The sequence below is a fragment of the Lepus europaeus genome, chromosome 12, assembly GCF_033115175.1.
Source record: "Lepus europaeus isolate LE1 chromosome 12, mLepTim1.pri, whole genome shotgun sequence".
NCBI lineage: Eukaryota > Metazoa > Chordata > Mammalia > Lagomorpha > Leporidae > Lepus > Lepus europaeus.
Genome location: NC_084838.1, coordinates 45146860 through 45158582, shown reverse-complemented (window position 1 = coordinate 45158582; position 11723 = coordinate 45146860).

Below are 11723 nucleotides of genomic sequence, written 5' to 3'. Positions count from 1 at the left end.
TGCTGTTCCATTTTCGATCTAGCTCTCTGCTAAGGCCTGGGAAAGCAGTGGAAGAGGGCTGGAGTCCTTGGGCCCCTGCACCCACGTGGGAGACCCAGAAGAAGCTCCAGGCTCCTGGCTTCCAATCAGCGCAGCTCTGGCCAGTATGGCCATTTGGGGAGCAAACCAGTGGATGGAAGACCTCTCTCTCTTTCTGCCTCTGCCTTAACACTGCCTTTCAAATGAATACATCTTTAAAAAAAAAAAAAAAAAGAAAGAAAGAAAGAAACTAAAGAACCAAAAATTGGTTCGGGTCTTGGAATTACATTTTAGAAGTCTGTTACTGGCCATTGGATGTATAAGAAAATGGTATATCTTGAAAGGTGAGTAACTTTGTGTGTACTAAGACACATTAAAGAAAAGCAGAAAACATCAGACAGGTGATAAATAGTCTGTGTTAGGTGGTGGGGGAAGTCTCAGCAAGGGTGAAGGTTTTGATGAACCATGGTTTTGAAATTCCCCATGTATCTGTATTTCACTTTGTGTCTCTCACATTTTTGTACTTTCACATGAGAGACCAGGAGAGTCAGGGAAGTCAATTGTCACGGCCATTTGGAAACATGTAGGGCCGAATCTTGAGCTGAATGGATAGCTATCTTATCCTCAGTGCTGCTAGAAATACCAGACTTTAAAGTGATATCACACTCCTTTATTCAGCTATGGAAGGAACAAATATTAAACATTCGACCTTGCCATTGTCTGCCTTTAAATTGTTCATTACTCACAGGAACAGCTGCCCTATGCTTTATTTCTTTGATTACTTTTGCCTATTGTGCAATTCTAGTGCAGCGACAGAAACAATTCCACTCCCCCAATTTTTTTGTTCAATCAGCTCTTTGATCATGGTTGTTATAGAGGATAATTTAATTTTCTATTTCATAATTGAGTGTCACTGCCAACCAGCTGTCTATACACTGATGGTAACAGAATTTTCATTGCCCTTAGCAGTGAAAGAAGATAATTAAGATTGCATTTCTTGCATTTTACTTCAAAACTCTCTTCCACAATACATTCTTGATTCCAAAGGCTGAATCACACAGGGTTCTCATTTTCAAGCAAGATAGATTGTTGCAATTGCAAGCAATAGGAAAAAAAAAAATGGAAAGGGGGCTTGGGAGGTATAAGGAACCTGTAGTAGATCAAAAGTATAAAAATAAATGTTCAGTTTACCACTAATAATACTATCTTTTCTGAACATGCACTAATAATAGGAAAACTACAGAAGATTGAAACAATATATCTAACAAGTTTGATTTGAGGAGCATATATAGAATCTTTTACCCCACAGTAAGGGAATACCCCTTCATCACAAAGATATGAGCAACATTTTCATAGGTACAGTTTTCTAGTGTTAAAGGAGACATACAGAAATAATTTTGAAGTCATATCTAAGCATTTGTTTCCTAGAGAGCACCAAATTGGAAATAACAGATGTCAAAATTTCCTTGAACTCCATGAGGATACATCATATTTGACTGTGATAGCTATGTAATTATCAACAGAGTGTAAGTAAATGTACTCTTATTTTATACACATCTAATCAGTGCATTTGTTGTAGTTACTATGTTTCCAAGGAAAAATGAGAGTATGAGCACTGGCTCAATGGTTAATCAGTTTCAATTACCAATCTCTGGCAGAAACAAATCCTGACAGAAGCAAGTCATTTTAACTGTCTGTAGCTGAGATTCAGTTGGAGTAAAAATGTACTAACGTGTAATTTCTAGATATTTTTATAAATCATTAGTCCAAGAATCTTGCTCCTAGACCAAATAAATCGCAAAACTAAAATATCAGAATATTATAAAAGAGGTACCCTAGATTTTTTTCCCTTTTAAAAGTTTTTTAAAAATCATGTAGGAAACAAATTTCATGTATTCCATATATGCAGTTTTAAGAATATAATGACACTTCTCACCCTACCCTCCCTCCCTCCCTTGTTCCACCCTCTGTCATCCTTTCTTTACTATTTTTCTTTAATTTTTGCAATAACAATTTCCATTTACTTTATAATCACAAACTTAACCCTCAACTAAATAAGAATTCAATAAGTAGTAAGGAGAAAAAACACATACTCTTTAGGAATATAGACAAGGGCTATAAATAATAATCAAAGCTCAAAGTGTCAATTTTACTCATATACATTACATTTTTTATACTGTGTATATTAGTTACTACAAATCAGAGAAAATATATGTTATTTGTATTTTTTGGACTGGCTTATTTCATTACACATAAGAGATACCCTAGTTTTAAATAAGTCTTATATTTGCTATATACATAATATTTGATGGGTATTGTGTCACAATGACACTTTACAGCAGCCATAGTATTGATATAGTTTATGAGAATAGTTCTTATTCTTCATTTTTAAAAATATTCTCTTTTAGGTTTAGGCATGATCAAAGTTCTATTTGCAGTCTTTTTATGTAGAAATTAATCATATTCTACTTAATTTTTTGACTTTAATACTTAATGAGTACCTGGCAGCTACATGGTAGTGTAATAAGCATTCTTCTCTTTAAATTTCTGTATATTTACAGATTTCAGTGTTTTTTTATGATGCCAAAAATCTTAGTTTCACAATATGAAAAACATAATAGTCCCTTTATGAAGAATTAACACTCTCTAAAATATCCCAGAAACAAAAAAAGAAGCATCATATTTCCAATTATTAAAAACACTCATAGTTTTAAGATTTTATGGAACCAGCTATTCTTTTCAGATTTTCAGCAGCATACAGAATAGTTCCAGCATTAAAGAGGAAAAGAAAGTGAATAATAGAAGGTCAAATTCTGCTTGTAATATTCATAGTTTTGAAGTACTCAAAGAAGTTGTATTCTACTTAGCATTGAAACGGATAGAAGAAATGTCTGTGGGGCTGGGGGTATCAGTGATATAAATCAGTAAGACAACAAAGCAGAAGCAGAAGTCCTACTTGAAAACATCTATCTTAAATCAGAAAATAATTTCCAGTGATACATGACAGACAAACCCATATTACAGTTAGTGCTGCGACTTTTTTCCTTGTTGGTAGAGCATTGGGGATGTGTCTTGGGGCAAGAGGTTATTAGCAAATGTAGAAGATTGAAGGTTTGACTATCAAGGCTTTATTTAAAATAATTTAGTGGAAACTGATGATGGGTAGTCTAGATGAGAAAACTACTGATAGGAAATAAGATAGCTAGCAGAACTGGAGGTCGCAAACCAAGCCTCTGCCCCATGTAACTCTATCCTATTTGTCTGTCAGAATATTCTCTTTCCTGGGATGCCTTATCCACATCTGGGACTTGAAGAGCTCCACATGGAATCTTATGGAAGTATAATAAAACTCAGGTGATCTCATAAAAGGAGGAGGTGCTGTGCTGTTCCTTCTCTCTCCTTCCTGCCGTTCTCCCTCTGGTCTGCTTCTCAACTATTCTCACGTGTGTGTATATTTGATTTCTCTTCTTTTAAATAAACATTACCACCATGTGCACCATAGATGTGCCTATGCTTAGAATGCTTCTCTAAGTAGAAGGCAAGGACCTGTAAGAAAAATACTAGACCCCACCACTACCGCTTCACTACTAGAATCTGTTAGCAAGAAGAGCTGCAGGTGGTTGTACACTCCTCACCTGGGTAGATGTGACCCTTGTAATGGACCAGGAGTTTTAAGATTGTGGTGGTAGACCTTGTTCTGTTAGGTGTAGACCTACTGACATCTAGTTAGTGGAGAGATCTCCATATGGTGAAGCCTTTGTTAGGCATTCTGACAATTTTATATTTGGTAGAAGAGTTGCAAAAACTTTTAGTGTACCTAGAAAAAGCCATGCACAAACCACACATATTCCACCAAATAGTGTGCAATCTGCAAAGTAAGACGATAAATTTTGCAAGAAGAAAAAATGGCCATCTTATGAAAGCTGTTTGTCTTATGACAACCAGTTTTCTCTGTGAGAAGCACAAGAAAGTGTCTTTCTTTTGAGATAAGAGATAATTATAAGCCCGTGTCTCTAAAAGACTTATGTAATAGTTGTGATCAGATATATGCTACAAAGAATATATACCGTGGTGAAATACTGAGCATATCACATGTCAGTTATCTTGCAGTTTTAGGAGAAATTTGATTCAGATTAAGAAAGAGCACTCAAATAAATTTTTTTAAAAAAGGGGCCAGTGTTGTTGTGTAGCGGGTAAAGCCACTGCCAGCTGTGCTGGCATCCCATTTGGGCCCCAGTTCAAGTCCCAGCTGCTCCACTTCCTATCTAGCTCTCTGCTATGGCCTAGGAAAGCAGTAGAAGATGGCCAAAGCCCTTGGTCCCGTGCAGCCATGTGGGAGCCCTAGAAGAAGCTCCTGGCTCCTGGCTTCAGATCGGCTCAGTTCTGGCCACTACAGCCATTTGGGGAGTGAACCAGAGGATGGAAGACCTCTCTGTCTGTCTGTCTGTCTGTCTGTCTCTGTCTCTCTCTCTCTGCCTCTCTATAACTCTATGTTTCAAATAAATAAGTAAATAAATCTTTAAAAAAGAGAGCACTCATTTGACATCAGATAACAAAAGCATCTTTTGAGTGTTTTTTAAAAAATAATTAATGCTTAGTGAACTATATATATTACATATATATATAAATTAATTCCTCTACTCAGTTTTCTCTGAAGTAGCAACGACATACTTTATTTTCATGAACTTAGAAATGAGTCTGCCAAAACACAATGTGTCAATTTTCCTTAGCTATGTTGGTAACAAAAATATTTATAAGCTTGAGCACTGTTTGTCAGGTATTTTTCTTGGCACTGTACAGAATTTGTCTCAGTCCTCTCCATAGCCTTGTGGATGAGTGGCATTCACTCAGACCCATTATAATAGCTGAAGAACTTTAGGCTCAGGATTTTTGTCTTAAATGTCAACAGTGGATGGATCTATGACTCTCGTCCAGTCTGCCTGACTCCAGATCCTTTATCTCATCCAATATGTTTGTCAGGAGCGATTTGTACTGAGTTTGTAGCAGGAAAAGAAAGAGACTTCAGTGCAGGAATTTACATTGATTACTTGATAAGGACCCTGTATGTCTCACTGATTCATTCTTCATAAGAGGAAAAACCATCAAATCTGCTGCCCGTTAACTTCCTTTGTAGGATCTGTGGAAGGAAGTGATTGTGTGTATGTGTGTGTGTGTGTATTAGTACTGAAGGATGTAAGAGTTTACAATAAGAATTTAAAATGAAAATTATATACACACATAGATATGATTGAAACTCTCCATATCACATTGAGTCCCTTTGTTCTCACTTTATAAAATAAACATAGGTCTATTGTTTAAAGATATGTCATTCTCTTAAGGAATTAACTGTCCTACTCTTACCAACCATCTTTGAAATGCCCTGGAATTATTAGACTCTGGAAATTTTTAGCAGATCAACATTACTATGGGAATAATAATGAAAATTGCAATGAAACAATGAAGATGTTTTAAAAAAAAACCTACTCTTAATTTAGGATGTATGTACTAAACCATCTAACAACTATTTGTATATATTGTCTATTATGAACTCATTGAATGTGCTTCCACAAATTTATATGTTGAAACCCTGACACCCATAGTGCTGTGTTTGGGCAGGGACCCCTAGGGAAATACTTAAGGTTAAATTAGGTCATGAAGTTGGGACCCTGCTCTGATAGCATTAGGGTTCTTCTAAGAAGAAATAATGCAAAGTAGATGTTCTCTCTGCACACTCACAAAGGTGTTGTAAGAACGTGTCAAGACATCAAGACTCAGCAACTCAACAGGAGACCCTTGTTCAGGCAAGAATACTGGAACCTTGATCTTAGACTTAACTCTAAAACTGGAAAAATCAATTTCTGCTGTTAAAGTCACATAGTCTGTAGTCTTTTACTAGAGTATGCTGTGCAGACTAGTTATGCATTATTTCATTCCAACTATACTATCTTCATCTTAGGTATCATCATTTCCCCCACTTAACAGATGAAATAACTGTTTTAAAACTATTAATTGTAAAGTGTCACAGTTTTTAAGTTACAGAGCTGGAAGTTACAGCTGGCTTTTCCCATTCTAAATCCAATGTGCTTTATGATTGTGCCACATACTGAATTCTCCTTTTGAAGGTTCCTAGTGCACCCTGGGATATGGAAAAACCCAGAAGAAATCCTGCCTGCTCCCCAGAATGCATTGGCACACAAAGAAGAGTCATGGAACCATTTTGGAAGACACTGATGTTAATATTGAGTGAGTATTCCCCAGGCACTAGTTAGAAATTATTCCCAATGGGAACACAGTCCCAAAGACAACATGGAAATAAGTTGAAAAGCAAAATTTGGTTCATAGACACTTGTTCAGTACATAACTTACTAGGAGTGTCTAAAATGTAGCTAAAACCCAAATTCCTGGACAAAACAAAACCTGAGTACACTGTCTTGCTGCATTCTAAGCAAGTAGTAAGGAGACAATTGAAAATCAGACGGAGTGGGCAGTTGTGGGAGCAAATTTTGTGGGTTATTTTCCTCAGCTCAGTATAGAAATAAAATACTGGGAAACAATTTGCAAAGAAGCAGAAACTTTTACTTGACAGAAAAGTGTCTGGTCCAAGAGGAGACCATGCAGAGTGCTTGAAAGGGACACTGGCTTTGAGGAAGTGCCCAGAGTTTTTAAGGCATCCTATGAGGTTGCCCATTTTGAGGGTATGTTTCACATACTGTATGTTGATTGGCTTGGAGCTCATGGAGATAGCTGGGGTCTCCTGGAGACCATCTTTTTAGGAGCTCAGCCTCTGCTAGCAACTAACTTGCAGGTATGATTTAAAGCTGCAAGGTCACAAATGCAGCACAAGAAGCTATTAGTGGGGAGATACCGGCAGGTCTGAAAACAAGCTTTGCAGCCACACAGCAAGAAGTCTGCCTGTGAAGGAAATTCTAGCCCCCAGACCCACGGGACAGCCTCAGACCACCTGCTGTACAGTTTTTCAAATGGAAATAGTTGCACAAAGGTTCTGTAATTTCATTAAGGCACAAATACATTGACTTTGGGAAAGGTGAGTCATTTTAAAGATACTTGAAATATAATTTGGAAGTACTCTGCCAGTAATGGCAGAGCTTCGGAGTAGCCAAAACAACACCACAGGAAATGTTGTGTAGACTGTTTTCCCAAGAGAATTACTCATAACCACTGCCGTCATCATTTAGTGTGGGTTTGTGGAGAGAGGAAGATTGGACAGCAAATTTTTAGTAAAATAAGATAAGGTCGATACCTTTATGCAAAATCTCCACATTTTGTCTTATAGCTTATTTTAACCTATGGAACTATTATTTTTTAAATGGCTTTGCTAAGATTTAATCCACATATATTTAGTGTGTAAATTTCAGTGGTTTTTAGTGTATTTACAGAGTTGTTCAACTATCACTATCTTCTAAATCAAGAATATTTTCATAATCTCTTAAAAATACTAACAAGTGGGCATTCTGCAGTTCCCACAACCAATCCTCAGGCCCCCTATTGCTGTAGACTTTATTTTCAGGATATTGCAGATAACGAAAGTCATGTGTTATTTCGTGACTGATTTTTTCCATTTAGGATAATGTTAGTGAGGTAATCCATATTGTTGCATATATCATTACTTACTTCATTTTTATGTATGGCTGGCCAACTATCATTTCATTAAATAGATATACTGTGTTCCAAACAACGTCTTAACCACTGTGTCAAATGCCTGCCCTATAGTTTCAATTTGCTAATGGCTAATGGTGATGAATATCTTTCACTTAACTTTTTGTCATCTATCTATCCTCTCAAGTGTATTAACTTTTCATGCTTTTTGCCCATTTTAAAACTGGATTTTTTTCCAGTGTTGAATTCTGATGGTCTTTTATATAATTTAGATACTAGTCTATCTAGTATATTTAATTTAAATTTGTCATAAATAGGTTGTAGAACATTATCAACTTTATAATGATTCAAATTAAGATTTAATAAAAAGTAAATGAAATATTTAAATGCATAAGTACTGATATTTTCCTTATCCAAGCAAGTTAAGGAAGGTGATATTTTTATCATTTAAATAGTCTGGTTAACTGAAAATTACATGGAGAGATTTTCCCCAAACCCTTCCTGTAACTGATTACTAATTCCTGCTGACTTTAACTCTTTACAATCTTTTATTTATGTATTTATTTATGTATTTAACATTTATTTATTTATTCAAAAGTCAGAGTTAGTTAAACAGAGAGAGGAGAGGAAAAGAGAGAGAGAGAGAGATCCTCCATCTGATGGTTCACTCCCCAGATGGCCGCAATAGCCAGAGCTGCACCAATCCGAAGAGGAGCAGCCAGGACTAGAACCAGCGCCCGTATGGGATGCTGGCACTTCAGGCCAAGGCGTTAACCTGCTGCGCCACAGTGCTAGGTCCCTCTTTACAATCTTTTAAATCCTTTTTTTGGCTCCAGTTTCACTACCAATCACTTAATTTAGACCCTTATTACCTGACAAACTACTACAAATTAAGATACTAAATTATTGACTCCATGTAGATGATAAAATGCTGGATACCTACTAAAAATTATATGTATATATCATGTAAATATATATATAAAACAAGCAGGAATTCAATAAGTTTATAATTATTTAGCATCTCAATCTTGTCTTATGAGTACTCTAATATATTTCTGACTCTTGATCATGTCTCTTTCTTCTTAAAATTCACCAATACATCTCCATCATTCATTGGATAAAGTATAACCACATCATTATGGAAAATATGGGCTCTTCTGATTTATTCCCTGCCTTTAACCTCTTTCCAACTTAGGAATGAAGATAAATTGAAAGTTTTACTCTGAAAATGTCCAAAGAATTTGAACTTGATATATACTTGAAATGCCCTCTACTTTTTTTTTTTTTTTTATTAATTTATTTATTTATTAACAGGTAGAGTGGACAGTGAGAGAGAGAGAGGGAGAGAAAGGTCTTCCTTTTGCCGTTGGTTCACCCTCCAATGGCCACCGCGGCCGGCGCATTGCCTTGATCCGAAGGCAGGAGCCAGGTGCTTCTCCTGGTCTCCCATGCGGGTGCAGGGCCCAAGGACCTGGGCCATCCTCCACTGCCTTCCCGGGCCATAGCAGAGAGCTGGCCTGGAAGAGGGGCAACCGGGATAGAATCCGACGCCCCAACCGGGACTAGAACCCGGTGTGCCGGCACCGCTAGGCGGAGGATTAGCCTGTTGAGCCACGGCGCCGGCCCCCTCTACTTTTTATATTTGGCTAGATGTAATTCTATCTTTAATCTATGTTAATTAAATACTATATAACAAAATTTACATACCAGTCCATACTGTGTGGGAATTGTCTAAATGCATGTAAATTTAATTTAGAGTAGAACCATTTTATACATTTTGATATTCAAATCATCAGCATCATTCAAGTATGTATTTATTTATATGATATATATGTAATGTTATGGTATTCAATAATTTATCACAATAAAATAGATATTAAAGAATTTAGCTAGACTCTGCATATATTTCTTAACCAGTTTCTATATCCTGAATTAGATTTACATTTCAGATTTCTTTGCAGGAGGGCTCTTATGATTATTTTCTCTACTTTTAAGGATTTATTTTATTTATTTGAAAGGCAGAGTGACAGAGAGAGGAAGAGCCACATATAAACAGATCTTCCATCCATTGGTTAACTCCCCAAAAGACTGTGACAGTAGAGGCTGTGTCAGGCCAAAGCCACGAACCAGGTGACCAATGTAGATGCAGGGGTCCAAGCACTTGGGCCATCTTCTGCTGTGTTCCCAAGCGCATTAGCAGAGAGCTGGATTGGAAGTAAAGCAACTGTGACTCTGTGGGATCCAGTGTTTCAGGTGGCAGCTTACTCTGCTGTACCACAACGCCAGCCTATAGTGACTGTTTTCCACTCAATGGAAGATAGATCAATGAAGTGCCCAATTTCCTGACCTTCTAAGTATATAGTCTTCATGCTCTTTTTTTCATCCAAATAACCAAATAACCAAGGAAGCTGAGTCCACAGTATTTCTTTGAATTTGAACACTATTTGAACAGGAAATAAACTACTTTTTTGAATCATAAGGTTCTTCCAGCAATTGTATTTTAAAGAACACACATAATTTTCAATATATTTGAACATGAATTTCACTTCTCCCAAAACTTTTCTTAATCATCCACTTATTTAATTACATCCCAGTAATCTCAGATCCTCTAAACAAGAATAGAAAAAGGACTCACTGTTAACCCTAAGTTCTCATTGCACTCTCGTCACACCTTAAATATAACCCTTATATAATATTTCAGTTATTGCCTAAATAACAACCTATCTTGTTTCCCAAAGTAATTAAGGTTCATTTTAACAAATACAAGGAAGAGGTCTTAAAAGAAGTTGAAAATCACTGACATGGATAAAATTCCAGTGTAATGGTATTTTTATTCCTAAAACTCTGATTGAGCTTAGAGTCTCTTCACAAACAAAATAAAAATGAAAATATAATTATTAAGAAAATATATTTATAGCACTTGATTACAAATAAATTTCTCATATGGTATTACTTATACAAACAGTGGTAGGAAAATATCAACAATAGTACAGAAGCAAATATTTATAAGAAAATATAGTGTTTACTTATGCATAATTCTATCTTGTTGATTTTGTACTCAAAATCTCAGGGCATAATATTAGTGTACAATTTAAAAAAGAATTTTATACCAAGATAAGTATATAGATGTAGGGTCAGTTTTTTAAAAAAAGATGTAATTTAAAGTATGAAAAATAGAATGCCAATGTTCCCTACTTAAGAAGTCTTTTTGCATTATTGAAAGACAGCAACTTCATTCTAAATTTCCTTATTTTTTTAACATTTACTGGATATCTGATATTGACCTTTTTATAAGGAAATAATTTCTGCTTGAATAAATGAATGTAACATATTTTCCACCATTGGTCAGTACCTATAGTACCTAGCTAGGGTTCTTTTTTTGAATGCATTGTGAAGATGAAATCATTATTGCAAGCTGGATAGGAAAATACCAATTTTGGTTTATGATTTTATACAGATGGTCTCAAACATACACACATGGGCACACACCCCACACACACACACACACATTGAGTTTTATTTTCATTCTTTTCAACAAAATTGGTTTTATCTGATTGAATTATATGATTTTTTTTTTTTTGCCCCTTTTCTCCATTATTGATTCACAGCCTTTTGGAGCAGTGCTGCCTGTTTGTATGCATATATTCCAGCATTTCCAGAGTAACAGTTTGTCCACAGATACTACTATTCCTTCTTAAGCTTTTCATCTCTCATTCTATAGTTTTTTTGATAACTGGACTTTGCAGGTTTTCTCATTTGAATTATCAGACTGGAGACATGGACATTTAAACATTTCTATCTTGAGTGACATTTTCCTTTATTTGATTGAAATGGAGTTGAGCTTTGGTGAGCTGAGGTTAAGTATGACTTGGCCATAGCTTTATCTACTTTTCCACACTTTCCATAGATATGGAGAATGCTAGGTTATATTTTTATACCATGAAATTAATGACTGGAATATGCAGTGTGCAATACATAAAGGCTTCACAGCATAATTGGGATCCTAAACACCGTTTTTGACATTTCCAGACAAAAGGTTGTGTGGAATTCAATATCTTACTATACCTATTCAAATTCTAGAGAATGTG